At 38.0% G+C, this 16,612-nt stretch overlaps 1 protein-coding gene and 1 long non-coding RNA gene across 8 annotated transcripts in view; one reads left to right on the top strand and one right to left on the bottom strand.

Annotated features, from left to right (window-relative positions):
* Positions 1-5,099, top strand: part of LOC146454235 (uncharacterized) — a 223,135-nt gene extending 218,036 nt beyond the window's left edge. For 5 of the 7 annotated variants that reach the window (XM_085095707.1, XM_085095705.1, XM_085095704.1 and 2 more), the window contains one exon: positions 474-5,099. The gene's annotated coding sequence lies outside the window, so the exon portion shown is untranslated. The remainder of the gene's footprint in view (positions 1-473) is intronic. The other 2 variants (XM_085095703.1, XM_085095702.1) reach the window with 2 other exon arrangements.
* Positions 5,100-13,456: 8,357 nt separating this feature from the next.
* LOC146454234 (uncharacterized) lies at positions 13,457-15,119 on the bottom strand. Its single transcript, XR_014859297.1, has 3 exons — positions 14,710-15,119; positions 14,087-14,610; positions 13,457-13,586 (listed from the first exon to the last, which is right to left on the bottom strand). It is a non-coding gene; the product is annotated as an uncharacterized LOC146454234 (long non-coding RNA).
* Between the last annotated feature and the right edge of the window lie 1,493 nt (positions 15,120-16,612).

Below are 16,612 nucleotides of genomic sequence, written 5' to 3'. Positions count from 1 at the left end.
GACAGTATCTTTGTTTAATCTTTGGCTTTTAAGTTATCCACTTCCTTCGGAAGTGATTGTAAGTGAAACGTTTAAAACCAAAGTTGCATAGTAGTCTGGTGTTTTACAAAGATAACATTGTCCAGTAACTTACTACTTCAGCAGACGAGAGCTTGTAAAAAAAGGTCTGAAAAAAAAATTGAAAGAATTAATGAATGGATGCATGAATAGCTAGAGGGAAAGTTTCGGTTATTGGTGTAAAAGAGAGAAACGAAACCGCCGCCGGAATTTTCGGTTGATTGTTTTAATACATTGACATTCATTTTTCCTCGGTTGTACTTCCCATGCCTACAAGAACATAAGTCAGGATTGTAATTTCGAGGAATCCTTGAACAAAGCTAAAACTACAAGGGTAAACATCTGTGTCTATCTCATAGCATGGGTCAATAGTTTTTTTGGTTTAGTTGTTGTTTTCCATTTCGTCTCTTCTACAGAAGCTGAGTAATCGAGTCAAGAGAAACCTTTGCCAACATACATTGGAAAGCTACAAATTTGAATGCCCTTGCCATAAGCTGTTTCTGAAATGCTTATTTGATTAAGTTTTTTCGTCTGTTTTATAACTGTGGGAAAAGCAGATCTTAGCAAGGGCTATTGGTATCCAAAAAGAAAAATTGGAGTAACTATTTTTGGAGATAATTAAGCAACAATTTTTCTAAAATGCAGTAAAATACAAGGCAATAAACCATTACCGGCTGATAATTTCAGGAGAAATAGAACGAAAGTTAAACCGAATGAGTGCATTTAGACTAATATTTAGGCAATAAATGCAAGGAAACGGTGGTTTGTTTCAGTAATATTTCGATATAATTCTATATCATCGTCAGACTAGGTGACAATGCGGTAGCTAAAGTTTAAATACTAAAAGGGTGGTAAATTAGCATCAATAGGCACGTGAGAATGAAATAAGTACAAAACAAAAAGAGAAAAAAAAAACTGTCATGAGAATAAGCAGAGTTCTCTGCTGGCCTTCAAGCCATTGTTCAAGGATGGCGATGAACGTTTTATGTGATAGGCTTCTTTGTATAGAAGGAGGTTCCAATTGTCGTCACTGTCAATTATCTTTGTGTTGCTACGCACGGTTTCGGTGAAAAATTCTTTGGTGGTCGTAGAAGGTGGGCCGGTCTTCTTGGAGAAAAGGTCTGGTAAATTATACAGGCCTTGAATGTGTTGGATATTATTACACTGTCGAAGATGTTTGTATATAGCACTTTCTTTATCCGTGAGCGCGTGTTCTTGTGTGCGAGTAAATAGAGTTCTGTTCGTTTTGCCGATGTAAGAGCAATTGCAGCCGGGACAAGTGAATTCGTAAACAACATCTGATTTGCATAATGGTGGTGTTTTGTCTTTAGTACTCGTGAAGAAGCATAATTTTGTGGTCTTCTGTTTTATTCGAATGTCCACATTCGGGTCGACGAGACTTCTTCGCAGTTTATGCTTAAGTTCCTTAGTAAGCTGTGTTGTTAGGTCACCAACGAATGGGATGGTAAGCCATATAGTAGTTGAGTCCTGGCTTGTTTGTGAGGTGACATTGGTGCAATGATCAGGAGCCCTATTTTGTGCCATAGTAGTAAAGCGATGACAAACGTGTAGCTCAAGATAACAAGCGAATTAAGATCATCAAACACTTGCAATCGTCTAGCGTGATATTGAAACCTGATAAAGGAGAAGGCGTAGTTCTGATCTCCAAACAGGATTACACACAAGCCATGGATAGTTTGTTCTCAGACCGTACGAAATTCAAGCCCGTCAAGACAGATCCCACTCATCGACGTCTTATTTCCATCCAGAGGTACCTTCGTACACTTGTGATTCGAGGCGAACTTGACAAAGAAACATATAAGAACATCCGGCCGAAAAATGCCAAAGCTGCCCGCGCACATGGCCTCCCTAAGATCCATAAAGCTTTTGACCGCCTTCCAAAATTTCGTCCCATAATCGATACAACCGTTATCACGCACTATTCCGTTGGCAAATTCTTAAGTGAACTTCTACAACCACTCACACAGAATGAGTACACACTGAAGGATACCTTCGACGCTGCAAATAGAATCAAGGCAATATCTCCAACCTTATTCACTGAGGGTTATGAATTCGTCTCTTTTGACGTGGAGTCTCTCTTTACTAATGTTCCTCTTCAGCGGACATTAAGAATCATTGAAGATCGAATCTACAACAAGAAGCTTGTCAAAACGAAGCTTACGAAATCCACGCTTCGCAAACTTATTCGCGATACATGTACGAAAACCGTCTTTTCTTGTAACAACAAACTGTACGAACAAACCGATGGTGTCAGTATGGGTGGTTCTCTTGGTCCAGTGCTAGCGAACATCATCATGACAGAATTTGAGCATGAAATTGTGAAGAAACTCATCGATCAGGGCTTAATAGCCTTCTACTGTAGATATGTGGATGACACACTCCTTCTCATCAAACGCAACACAATCAACACTTTACTGGAACATTTCCACAAGTTTGACCGAAATATCCGTTTTACCCATGACTTATTCGAGAACACCACTCCTCACTTTCTGGATATCAACATTGCCAGTGATGGCCTTGGAATTTACCGTAAAGATACTTTTACCGGGCAGTACACTAATTATGATAGTTTTGTCCCTTGGCGACACAAGATATCTTGGGTTAGAGCACTGATTGACCGCGTACACCGAATCTGCACTCCTAACAAAATTAAAACCGAGCTCAAACTAATCGGACAGTTTTTATCATGGAACGGTTTCCCCAAGCGTATTGCAAAATCGCTAATTAAACGCTTTACTACTATGGCACAAAATAGGGCTCCTGATCATTGCACCAATGTCACCTCACAAACAAGCCAGGACTCAACTACTATATGGCTTACCATCCCATTCGTTGGTGACCTAACAACACAGCTTACTAAGGAACTTAAGCATAAACTGCGCAGAAGTCTCGTCGACCCGAATGTGGACATTCGAATAAAACAGAAGACCACAAAATTATGCTTCTTCACGAGTACTAAAGACAAAACACCACCATTATGCAAATCAGATGTTGTTTACGAATTCACTTGTCCCGGCTGCAATTGCTCTTACATCGGCAAAACGAACAGAACTCTATTTACTCGCACACAAGAACACGCGCTCACGGATAAAGAAAGTGCTATATACAAACATCTTCGACAGTGTAATAATATCCAACACATTCAAGGCCTGTATAATTTACCAGACCTTTTCTCCAAGAAGACCGGCCCACCTTCTACGACCACCAAAGAATTTTTCACCGAAACCGTGCGTAGCAACACAAAGATAATTGACAGTGACGACAATTGGAACCTCCTTCTATACAAAGAAGCCTATCACATAAAACGTTCATCGCCATCCTTGAACAATGGCTTGAAGGCCAGCAGAGAACTCTGCTTATTCTCATGACAGTTTTTTTTTTCTCTTTTTGTTTTGTACTTATTTCATTCTCACGTGCCTATTGATGCTAATTTACCACCCTTTTAGTATTTAAACTTTAGCTACCGCATTGTCACCTAGTCTGACGATGATATAGAATTATATCGAAATATTACTGAAACAAACCACCGTTTCCTTGCATTTATTGCCTAAATATTAGTCTAAATGCACTTATTCGGTTTAACTTTCGTTATACAAGGCAATGTATGGCGTGTTTTTTTTTTTAAATTTTAGCTCTGTTATCTCTGAAAAACGCTTGATTATCCCCAACTTTCTTTTTGGATACCAAAAGCACTTGGTAAGTTCTGCTTACTCCGCATAGTTTTAAACCACGCAAAAATATCCCTGTATTAGTAAGTACTACCCATACTGGGAAACAAGAGTATCTCGAGTTGCGCAGAGCGTATGCGCAGTAACAAAAGTAGGCACCGTCCTTAAACATAGGTTGGAAAGAAAGTGGAGTATGATGGAAATTGAAGAAAGCCTTCCATGCGAAATATCGATTTGAAAAGATCCAACTCAATGCCGGAACAATTTTTGCGAGCCTCCTTAAGTCATCAGGAAGTGGACCATACGTCCATCACAGTAAAGGGAATTAAATCAATGCCAATGATAACTAATTTTTTCAGGACCTACACAGCAGCAAGGTTTCTGTGGATAGCCTTGTTCGATTTGACTTGGGAAACAGTAGTTTGTAGCCAGTTTTGCCTCATAATTTGGGACAAATGGCTTGTTTCGTGTAGTTCAGTCTCCTCTTCAGTCCAAATGTTCCTCTTCTGAAGAGAATGCCAGCATTTGACGATGAATTACAAAGTGGATTTATTTTGATGGTGAACATAGGTAAATGTTGCTTCGCTTTAGAATCAGCAAACCTGCTGTGAGATGAAATGAGTAGAATGGACCACCACTGCTGATAAACAACCTAGCCAGCTGCAAGAAAACGAATAGGAACGCAGTACTAGAAACCGTGATTTGTTGCGTTTGCCTCTTGAAAAAAGCATCGAAATAGCAGGGAAGCTTCAGATAAAGCGGTGCACACACGTTTGATAGCCTGTCTAATAATATGAGGGCTATAAATATAATATTAATGAATTGAACTCTAAATATTCTTCGAACGTTTCTGTGTATTATATGGTTACTATTAGTAAAATTTCCTATGACATTACTGTAAGTCAAGGTTCCATTTAAACTAGCTTATCTAATTACTTTAGATAAACCTAATTAAATATTTTCCGTATTGTACGTAGCCCAAGACAATAAAGAGATTTAGAATTACGCTAACGGCAAACGACAGAAATAACCACGTGACCATGTTTATCCTTTATTTGCTGCTCGCCGTTTTCAGTTTTTCAGTAAATTAATAAGTTTTCCGTTAGCATCTAAGTTCAAACTTGTTTTGCATCCATGTACTCATCTTATGAAGAAAACGTCAACGCGAATTTCAAGTTTGCCGTTTGCCGTAGGCGCGATTGTAAATTTCTCTGTTAACAAATCTATCCCTCCGATTCTCAAATTGTTAATGCAGTAGCCACGTTTACTCTCTAACTTTTTCACGGGTGTGAAAAATTAAGTAAAGGAAATATGTATAGATCAGAAGAGAACAACAACAACAAAAAAATAAAATAGCGAACGGTAGATAAGAAATCTAAACTCGCTTAGAATCTTATGTAACTAGCAAAGCAATTTCACTTCTTTATTACCAGCAATTTACATTTGTGTAAACGGAAAAAGTTCCTTGATCGTAGCATTTTTAAGTTTTATTCTAGCTTTCCAGGAAACAGCCTAATTTTTAATTAATTAATTAATTAATTAATTAATTAACGTCTTTCATTTTATTATTGCTGTATTATTGTCAACGTGATTTATCACGAATTTTTGTGTAATGAAATACTATTTTTATAAAGACCAATACAAATAAACTGTTGTTGTTGATAGTAATTAGCAAGTATGCATTGATTATAATAGCGGAGCTCCCGCGCGCGCCGCAAGGCGCGCGCGAGCGGAGCCCCATAGCTAAGAGAATTTGGTAACCCGTGAATGCGAGAAATTTTGGTTTGGTTATGACGTCACTGTCCGTCCGGCGTACGTACGTACGTACATCCGTACGTCCGTCCGCCCCTCTATGTAAGCCATTGTGAAATGCCACAGTCAACCTGTGTGGCAACCCGCGTTTTTCTTGTTTTTCGGCGGGAAGTTGCATCGCCAACTGCGTTTTAGAAAAAGAAAAGCAAAACATAATTTTAAAGACGACAAAATACGAAGTCAATTTATGTGACCGACAGCGGGAGAAACAGCAAAACGTCTAGCAGTGGAGGAAACAAATTGACTGGCACGTCATCAGAATCTTGAAGTGAAACCATTTTACTCCGATCCGGCGCTACGAAACGTTGGACTTTTCCTCTAGAAGTGAAACGTTTCGTCCGCTTGACGTTGTAAAACAAACGACAAAAATCAACAATGGAATAAAAGGACTGATTATTCTCAGAAGAGGCGAGTATATTCATGTGATTTTGTTGACAAAACTTTGCTGAATTGCTATCGTGCAAGATCTTGTTTTCTTGCAGTGTTGACACGCCGTTTAATTTAAACTTGAGCTTAATATTGTTAACTTCAGAGCAGTCTTTTGAGCTCATTTTTTTTCGGTCCATGTTCAAAATTTCCCTTGGAGTTTTATTTTTTAATCTCCTCCGATCTCCTCCAAATTTTACCTTTCAAAAGCGGGAGAAAGAGTAAGACTACGCGCGGCGGGAATTTACATGAAGCGGGCATTGATCATAAACAGCAGGCGCCGTGAGTCTTGAAGGGGCAACCCTAAAAACCGGAACGGTGGAAAGGCAGAAAATCACCCCAAATCCTAGAACACGGAACGGGTAAGGGTTAGGTTCAAGGTTACAGTTTATTTGGGGTGATCTCCGCCGTTCCATGTTTAAGGATTTGTAGTGATTTTCCACCATTTCGCCGTTCCGCCGTTCCGCCGTTCCACCGTTCCAGCTTTTAGCGTCGCCGATTTTGAAGTGAATCATTTTACTCCGATCCGGCGCAATGAGAAGTTGGAGTTTTCCCCTTCATTCTTGAAGTGAAACGTTTCGCTCACTAAACGCTGTAAAACAAACGAAAAGATCAGCATTGGAATAAAAGGACTGGCTATTCTCAGAAGAGGCAAGTACATGTATATTCATGTGATTTTGTAGACAAAGCTTTGCTCGTTTGCGGTTGTTTTGCAATAAATTGATTTCTTAGCTTGCTGTGTTGACACGCAGTTAATACTGCTAACTTCAGAGTAGTCCTTTTAGCTCATTTTTTCGGTTCATGTTCAGTATTTCGATCTCTTGGCGGTTTATTTTTCTAATCTGGTTCAATTTTGCTTTCCAACAGCGGGAAAAAGAGCAAGGCATATAGCGGCGAAAAAGGACTGCTCTAGAGGCGGCACATCATAAACCTGCATAAACAGCGGATCTGATCCGCGAAGAAACGTCGGATTTTTCCTCTTGAAGTGAAACTTTTTGTTCATTTAACGTTGCAAAACGAACGAAAAAATCAGCAATGGATTAAAAGGACTGTTTATTTCCAAAGAGGCGAGTATATTTAAGCCAATAAGGCTTATATGTGATTTTGTTTACAAAACTTTGCTGTCGACTTTTGCAAGTTATTTTTTTGCAGTGTTCACACTGCCACACGTTTAACTTAAGCTACTGCCAACTTCAGAAAAGTCTCTTGTACTCATTTTTTCGGTCCATGTTCGTTATTTCCCTTGGAGTTTTATTTTCTAATCTCATTCCTTTTTGCTTCATGTAAGAAAATTTGATTCTCAGGTAAAATAGTCAGTGAAACAAACGTCTCGTAACGCTTTTTTTTATCGTTAGCTAGCATGAACTACTGACAAGTTTTTCTCGCATATATTTCTAATTTTTGCATTTGTTTCTGACAATCTTCACAGAGAACAAACACAAATACTTTAAAGGATAGGATATGTCTTTTCAAAGAACGTTAAAAGCGAATGTAAAATTAGTCATTAGTGTGACCTCATTTTCATCATAACATCAAAAGTACGCAAAATTTGTTCGCTCGTTTGTGCAAATTTTTGAAGATCGTCGTTAAGTTTATCTCTGTCCTGATTGTTATGAATTATCACAGTTTGTTTTTTTTCCATTTATTACTCTAGGATCCATGTATATTTTAAGTCTGTTTCATGGTTAGTGTAGCCTTTTTCTCTGAGGTTTATGGTTGATCAACAAAATTTGCCTAAGACAGTGACAGTTCGCCTCAATCATCTTTAAAATAATAACAAAATAATACTTTGAGCGTGAAAAAAACTATCAAAACTCGTTAAATAGCCAATCCCGTCCTGAATATTTTCCTGTACAGTGTACATAATATTTTGATATTTTTTTGTACCCCCCACTCACATCCATGTAGCTTTAAGAATGTCAGTTCTGCTGAAATGGGTTTGTGGGTTTCAAGGGGACACCTTACTTACTACACCTTAATGTACCTTATTGTATAGCAGATAGTATTTTTATTTGCATGAGGCCGAGTAGAATTAAGGTTTAATTTTCAAGCGGCAGGGGTATTTTGCAGAACACCCAATGTTGAACCTATAGAAGTCCTTTAATGCAAATTGGCTGCCATAACAACAAATTAAAGCTAACCGTCTGTATAATCAGTGTTATCCCTAAACAGAAAAGAAATGTGCTTAGACCTTCATAACTTTGTTCGTTGCTTAATAGGTGTCTCTCATCCAAGCGATGTAGAGCGTCCGGTTTAAACTGTGGATACCTAACCCCCACATCAGATTAATTAAAGCTTATAGAGCCGGCTTATTAATTAAACTATACCAAGAATTTTGAAATAAAATGACTTGTCGAATTTTAAGCGCTGTTTTCTTGAATCAATTTTTTCGCTTGAAGGGGGCACTTTAAAGAGCTAAAACTCAAATGGAATTTGTTTGTTTACCTTCAATTTTGGACAATAGCTAGTTTAACATATAAGGAACAAAGACGTGTCACAAATTTTTTCTTTTGAAATATTTTTTCTCCGAGTGATTTTTATATACGATTACTTCACATTTCTTTAATCGTATTTCGAAAATGTTCTGTAACTTTTCACTGCAATTGAATTATATCACAGAACGCAGACATGTTTTTTTTGCGCTTTGGGTGTACCGGAAACTGAGGAGCAAATTAAATTAGCGAAAAACAAAATTCACTTGACTTGTAGCCTTTAAAAGGTGATTCGGATGCTCACATTTAGAGGTGGTAAAAAATTAGACAATTCATTTAATTTCAAAATTCTTGATATAGTTTGATAGCCAGCTCTATAAGCTTTAATTTGATACAGGGGTTTACATATCTACAGTTTAAACCAGACATACTACATCGCCTGGAAGCGAAAGACCCCTAAAGGTATACGGTAACCTTACTGCTAAACTGTTATAAGTGGCGTAAAATGTGACATTCGGCATTCAGCATTCTGCAAAATACCCCTTCCAGTTAACAACTAACAATATTGTTGAGGTCTAAGCACTTTTCTATACTAATTAGGGTTAAGCGATTTACCAATAATTATTGACTGCAAAGTGTGTCCACTTGTACTGCTGCACTTTTTATTTGCCGGCAATGGTAAAAGTTCACACTCACTATCATCATTCTCACACTCACTATCATCATTCTCACACTCACTCAGCATCCCCTCAGTTTCGCTGCACCATGTTTCACCCACAACAACAGTGTCGTCTCCACCTTTTTTTATCGTTATCATCAGATGTGGGTTTTTTAGCTAATGTAAAAGACGCTGGCCTGGGACTTTCATTGTCGCTAATGTCGGTCCCCTTTGCTTCTTGTAGATGACCGGTTTTTAGCACAAGCTTTTCATTTTTTTCAATTTTTTTCTTGTATGGAAGAAAGTGTTTTTTGAAGAGAGTGTTAAGTTAAAAAAAAAAGAGATTTTAACCCTCCAGATAGTAGTAACTCTTTCCAATAATTATTTTTATCCTCATTCTCTGTTTCATCGCTCCTCAATGGTTGCTTGACTTCGCAAATCTCTGGAAAAATGGAGATGTTTTGAATGGTCTAGGTATATTTTCACTAGCTCCTCAGAAACCACAAACTAAGGTAGAAGAAAAGTCTGCAGTTTCTTTCACTGTGTTCAGCTTTCCTTCATTGAAGGAATTAGGCATAAAGTCATTAACAGTACTGGTCATGCTGTTCCATCTAGCCGGAGATTCAAAGACATTTTAATTTGTACCTTAAATTCTCTTTATCCAGGAAAGGGCATGGAATTTTGCCCATCATGGAGCCAGCCAACCATTTTCACATGAAGCGCACTGCTGCTCTTTCTTAACCTCACAGGTGTCTTTGACAAATTCCATGTATAAGTCTAGCCACAAATTTTTGCAAAATAATAATTATAGCCAGGCACATGTTTTTTTGAAGTTTCACATGCCTTCAAGCAATCATGATTAGCTGGGTCCTGTTGAAAAAAAAAAAAAACCCGCCTCCTCCTCCCTCTCTGTTACAAATGCCCTTATGTAATCTGACAACAGGTGCATCGTCAATGTGCAACGCTATGTCATGAGCAACCCTCCATGCATTTCTTTCCATTCTTTATCTTCGTAATTTCATAGTGAGCTGGTCACAGTCGTCTTCTAAATTTCTTTGTCTGATTTGTCATGAAATCTGAAAATATTCCATTTTATAGATCAAGAACTGCCATCAGTAATAGCATCTCGGCCACTGAACTGCAGGTTAGTCCTTTCCAGCCAGCTTTCCCCCAGACACTGCTTTCGTGTGCTCGATGAATCCTAATGCAGTAATCAGACTTGCAAATTCTGGACAATTCGGCATCTCGGAACCTGACCTCATCAAACAATAGCATTATCCAAAACGTGAACTTAAGGAAAAATTTAAAAATCATCATAGGCCCCCATCTGCATAAATTTTGAACCCTAACTCAGGACTGTTTTAAGATTTACCACTGCCTGGGCACAAAAGCCATGCACAGAGGGTGTAACCTTTACTGTTAGGTTTAGATCTTGTGTTTTAGCTGTAGCAAAAAATAAATTGATGTATACTTTTTATTTATCATCACAGATCATGACAGATGTGATGAAAACACAGTATGGCTCATGAATCACTTAGTTAATGGAAGTTCTTGTTGAGGCAATTCATAAACTTGAAAATTATCCATTCTTGTGTGAAAGTTTCTGACTGTGCACTTTTCCCATCAAGGGATAGATCCAGTTGTGTATTAAATTTTTTACCTTTTGGTAAATGTTGATGTAATGGCAGGAGCCAAATTGAATGGGCACTCGCTGAGCATATAAAATTTTTCTTCAGCAGTAAAGATTTTAATTAGTTGGCCTGATGTAGGGCTATTGTTCTAGCATGTTGTGTACAACAGAGATTGGCCACTGGATGTCTGGGCCTACAATAGCAGTGTTTATAAGCAACAGTCAGCACTGTCACTCAATCATTCTTATAACTATTGAATTGATAGAGGCTACAGAAATATGCTGAACAAGGCGCATTACCTGTATACTTTTCAGTGCAACGAACTCAACTGGGGCCACCCAACATTGATCAGCCAATCACAGGTCACGTTTACAACAAAGGAGTCTGGCTTTGGTAGTTGGTAAACCAATCAAAAACGAGAACATTTCTTTAAATTTCAAAGTGTCGGTCTTATCGGTGGCCCCGGTTGAGTTTGTTGCACTGTAAGACAAAACCTCACCTTACCTTTAGTTATACATATATTTTTTACAAAGCCTGAATATCAGCTGTTTCCCATCTCTCACCAATCATCTAGAGAGATTAGCGACTGATATTCAGGACATGTTTAATGCAACCTGACCCTGGCTTCTTTTGATAACTGTGATTTAACAGACAAAAGGTGAAACTTCTTATCAGCCATCTCTTTTAATTGAAAGAAAAAATTAAAACTTGGTAGTGGGTAATGAATTATGAAATATGTACAGTTATTTTTTTTACGGTGCAATCTCAGTTATTTGAACTCTCAATGTTTTTCAGCACTCCCAATTCTTTGAACAAATAGTTGTTAATTCTCTTGGATTTGCCTCAGTCAGTTTTTTGCCTCCTATCTTTTGAACAAAATTTATTTTCCCTAGGAAGTTAAAAAAAGTTGGTACTTCCACTGCAGTGATTGTCACATAACATTATTATGAAAATGTTAATATGCCAAGTAAATTATTTTCTTTTACTTACACTGTAGTTTTGATTATCCAATAATAACTGTTAATTTTCATGGGTTTTGTGACATCAGTAACCAGTGCTACAGTTTTCTACACCTTATCACATAGTCAGGTATAACTTTTTCAGTAACATAAGGAAAAACACTAAATAATATTATTTTCCTTTTCCATTCTGTCCAGGGTTTATGTAAAATCTTTATTTATATAAAAATAGTTTAATCCACTGATTGTTTTGGAGATTAAAGTGACAAAATGCTTTTAATTTGCAATATTTCAAGCAAAGTATAATGTTGTACATCATTTTGTGGATTCAGTAGAGGATTGTTGCTATACATCAACTCTCTTTAGGCACTCTTGTTCCTTCTATTTTTTTCTCTCGCAAAAACAGGATGATGAAAATTAAAGTAAGGAATATTTTTTAGAGAATGCTTATTAAAATTAATGATACATGGTAGGTATTTTGCTGTTAAAAATGAATGGGACTTCTCAGATGAGGTGCTATCCATAAACTGGCTGTTTAGCAGTCTAATGACTTCTTAAATTGGGATTTTGCTTGTAAGGACAAAAGGTTAATGGGTTGGAGCAAGGCCTGTTCCTTAAATGAGAAACCAGAGAATAAAATCTGCAGTGTAAATTTTTGTGGTGGAAGGAAACCACTTAGTTTTCTTTTCAGTATTACCTCAGTAAGGAAATGTGGTCCATGAAAGGTAAAGAAAAACTCTTTGACCTTGGCAGGATTAAAACCTATGACCCCAGGATTTTGTTGATCACTGATGGACCAAAATTAATCTCTTCACTAGGGTAATGCAAAATTTAAGTGGTGTCCTTCCCAAACAGAAATTTACACTCCAGGGATAATTCTCTGATTTCTCAGTTGTATAGTCAGTACTGCACAGCACAAAATTTCATTATTCCTTAATTGTTGTGTTATTTCCAACTTTACTCCAAGTTAACTCTCGTGTAGCAAAGTGTAGAAAAACTGCTGGGGATAACTGGCTCCCATAACTGCCTGATGGATTTTTTTTGGTAAAGATTTTGACAGGGACAGTTGAGGATTTATACACAATTGTTATTTGATTCTATGTCAAACACAAACAATTTACTAACTTAATTTAAAACCAGGCTCAAATGACTAGGGACTGAAAAAAAATTTTTTCCATGGAATAATTAGACTTATGACATTTATTGCATTCAACGTAGAAAGAACGCACTCCTTACACAGATTGGAGTTGAGATTGTATGGGGGAACCAAAGTTGATTGCATGAATGAAAGGATATTGGGACGTATATCTGGTACCCCCTGTAGATTTTGCAGGGGCAGATGACATCATCACCAAATTGGCAAAGGAGAGAACCTACGCTAGGATCGAGGTTATCAAACGTACTCTCTGATCCAGTTTTGATAATTACTAGTTTCCACATATACAAAGTAGCAAAAGGCATTCACATGTGATTGTTGTTTTGACTTAACAATATCAAGAATAAGTGGCAGCCAATTACTGCAGTGGTTTCTCTGAACAAAACAGTATCACTTTGCACTCTCAAAACAAAGGAACTAATGTGATTGACAGGAAGTTATGAAAGGTTCATGTTTTCCTATCCCTACCCAAACAAATGGGAAAAATTATATACTGCATTCTTAGATTAAGTTAAGGGTTAGAAAGACATCTTGACTCTCTTGTAAATCAATATCAGTTTCATGGAACTGAGCACTTAGTTTGAGTTTATACAAAAAACAAAATAAACAACTTCAAGTGTACAAGAATAACAAACTAATTTATTGAATTAATGAGCTACAAGTGCAGTAAGAAAATATAAAAAATATGGCACAAAGCCAATTTGACTTGAAGAAATATCTCTCCTGTATTCAAACATCTCCAATGTGCATCTCCCTCAAACAGAACCTAAAAATTAAAAAAATCTCAATTTGACTAGAAAAAGATGAAATTTTAAATATTTTTGTAAATCCCTATAACTTATAATGACTCGTTTTTCAATTGCTCCACGGTGTACCAGTTTGGAACGATCTCCTAGTATTAGTAGACCACATGAGTTGATATAACAACACTGGCCTACTATTGTCCGTATTAGCCTGCAACAGGACATTTTCACTATGGCGTCATTTTACTACAACTACCATAATCCTTCTGGTTTTTGCTTTCTCATGCTAATTAGAGCTATTGTCCTCTTCTGTCCACTGGGATTACAAAATTTGCATTTGAAAAGGAAAACGAAATGAATTCTGGTAGTTGTAGTAAAAGGACGCCATCATGAAAATGGCCTATTTTAATATTATCTTGATTAAAGATTTCTTTTAGAAAATTGCTCCCTCGTCAGAAAAAAACCCCCACTACAAACAGTTTAAAGGTGTGTATACATACATTAAGATTTGAAGTTATCTTACCTCCTTAATTGACAGAGCTGTCGGACCTTTCCCTTCCACCGACACAGCAAAACCCCTTTTACTTTTGACATTTATCACACTAAAAGTTTTCCTTCAAATCTGCTGTTAAAACGGAACATTTCCACACAGTCGTGCAGGAAAAATAAGACGAGGCGTAGGAAAAATTCGATCGCTTCCAAACCTGAAAACTTACGCAAAAATTAAAAAGATCCTTTCTTTTTTTATCCACAATCCTAATACAGGAAGATGTCTGAACACTGCTATTTTATCCTGTTTTATCCAACTCTCTAGAACGAAGCAAAGACAACTAAAGTTGGCCTCTTCGCTCGTTCTCAAGTAGGTACTTCATATATAGTAATTATTAATAATTACCATATATGAAGTACCTACCATATTCAGCGCCCGTTCCGCTGGATAAGGGTAATGCGGGCTCCGAGAACGAGACTGCCGCCATTTTTTTAAATAATGGATCTGGGTACTAGGAGTCTAGGATCAGGGAATCGGAAGACCTTAGATAACATAGTCTCCTTCGCAGCCGTTATTAGTGTCGTCACGCTACGCGCCGTGGGGAGGATCGTTGCGTGACGACCCTAATAACGGCTGCGAAGGAGACTATAGATAACAAGGACTGGAACCAGATTTCAGAGCCCAGTGCTTTTCGCGAAAACATGGGTTTGGTGGGGGTGCCCATTCTCGCGGGCTCACAAACCTGGTTCCAGGAAACTCATTCCCATTCAAAAACGCGCGTGGGCTCTGGGGACGAGATTGGGGTACAAGCGCAAAGATCAACCAATCACCAACCCTTGCTCGGTGAAAGGAAAATTAAGAAAAAATGCCCTCTGTTACAACAAATCAGCCTTAAATAATTGAGCTCTCTGTATTACCAGGAGCCGATGATCATGGGCTTCTGGTATTACATTATTGATGGGGAGTTTGCTGCATGTGCATTAAGAATGTATATAGCTTTAGAAAGGATGAAGATCTACGTCCATACGATAAGCAGATTTCTATAAATGCTATCAAAAAAATTGGAGCTCCGCTTTTAGGCTTGGCTAAATATATATATATTAACTACTGTTTTCGCCCTCTTTCATGAAAGGAGAGATCCAATCCCTCTGCTGCCCCTTGATATTTAGTTTCCGAAGCGTATCATGTAAGTTATTCTTATCCACTATTTAGAGATCAGATGTGACAGTCAAGAGAGGTTATCGCATTTCAACCGTGTGTAAAACACAGGCAGAATTGTTGTTGCGATTATTTAACTAAACTTGGTCGCATATCCTTTTGTACAGGGGCAGCTACATTCTCCTAGCTTCAAAATTAGCCGGTCACAATTAGAGAACCGCAAAGAGATTGATGAAAGGTAAATTTTTGGGGGGTAATTAGAAATTTGTTGCATTGCACGACAAGTGGTCACATTATAGCTTCATACCTGCGTGATTCGAGTTCTAGAGATCTCCAAGAAATTTAGGTGCCGGGTTAAACGAGTGTAATCACAAAAAATCCGTTTGTTTGTGTCGCACCCTGGCCCTGTCCTCAAACAACACCTTAATTTTACTTAGCAAAATTTAACTGGAAGTCACTGGGAACTGCAGAGTCTTCTTCTGCACATTAAACTAGGAAACTGGCCCTTACAATTGTTAATGAACAATATTTACTTTGTGAACCCTGACTTAAGCGTGGCCACTTAACAGTTCAACAAAGCTGTCAGAATTCTTAAATTGCATGCCGCTTTCTAGCGAGGGATTGTCCTCTAAAGAACAATGCAGGTTGGCGCTATAGTAAAAGTCGACCGATACAAAGTTATCATTGATATAGGCCTATGTATGTATGTGGGGTTCACTCTCCCCCGTCTCGTTTTCTGTTGCCAACCGTTTATCATTTTTTACCAGCGGAGTGCAACAAATGTGATAGAATATTTAACGACTGGTAAATAAATGAGAATGCTGTGTTATTCCGTCACTTACACAGGCTAGGCATACTCGGCAAAACGAAATCCGAGCTTTTCCAAAAGGAATCGAAATTATAACCTTCCGATTACTAGTTCGGGTGATCTACCTATAAGCTACAGGAGACTCGTTGCAGCTAGGCCTCTAAAACTAGTTTCATTTCACAAACATCCACAGGGTTGCTACTCCCCAAGCATTTGGGTGGATGAGTGGGTGGGTGTGTGTGGCGCGTCTCTTGAAAGCTTTACCCAATTTCAGACCAGAACCTTGATACCCTATTTTACACCCTACAAACCCTCCAGATGCAAATCAATCATGTTAGCCCGTTACAATAAATATAGAAAAGATCCAGATAAAAGCGGAAAACAAATAACTAGGAGTTATGTAGCCCTTCCAACCCCATTTTACTCGTGCAAACGTACCATAACCAATTCCAGGTCAAAAAGTCTGTACCCTACAGAAACGTGGCATCGGACATACCTATATGGCTGTTTTAGTGGGGTACCTCCCCTTTCCTGGGATAAACATTCTGCAAAGTGGTTGGATTCCAATATGGATGTGTTGCGTATGCGTAATG

This window comes from Pavona decussata, unplaced genomic scaffold (genome assembly GCF_977016875.1).
Source record: "Pavona decussata unplaced genomic scaffold, jaPavDecu1.1 SCAFFOLD_307, whole genome shotgun sequence".
Classification (NCBI taxonomy): domain Eukaryota; kingdom Metazoa; phylum Cnidaria; class Anthozoa; order Scleractinia; family Agariciidae; genus Pavona; species Pavona decussata.
The sequence above is the reverse complement of the archived record's forward strand: the minus strand, read 5'-3'. Positions and strand labels throughout refer to the sequence as shown.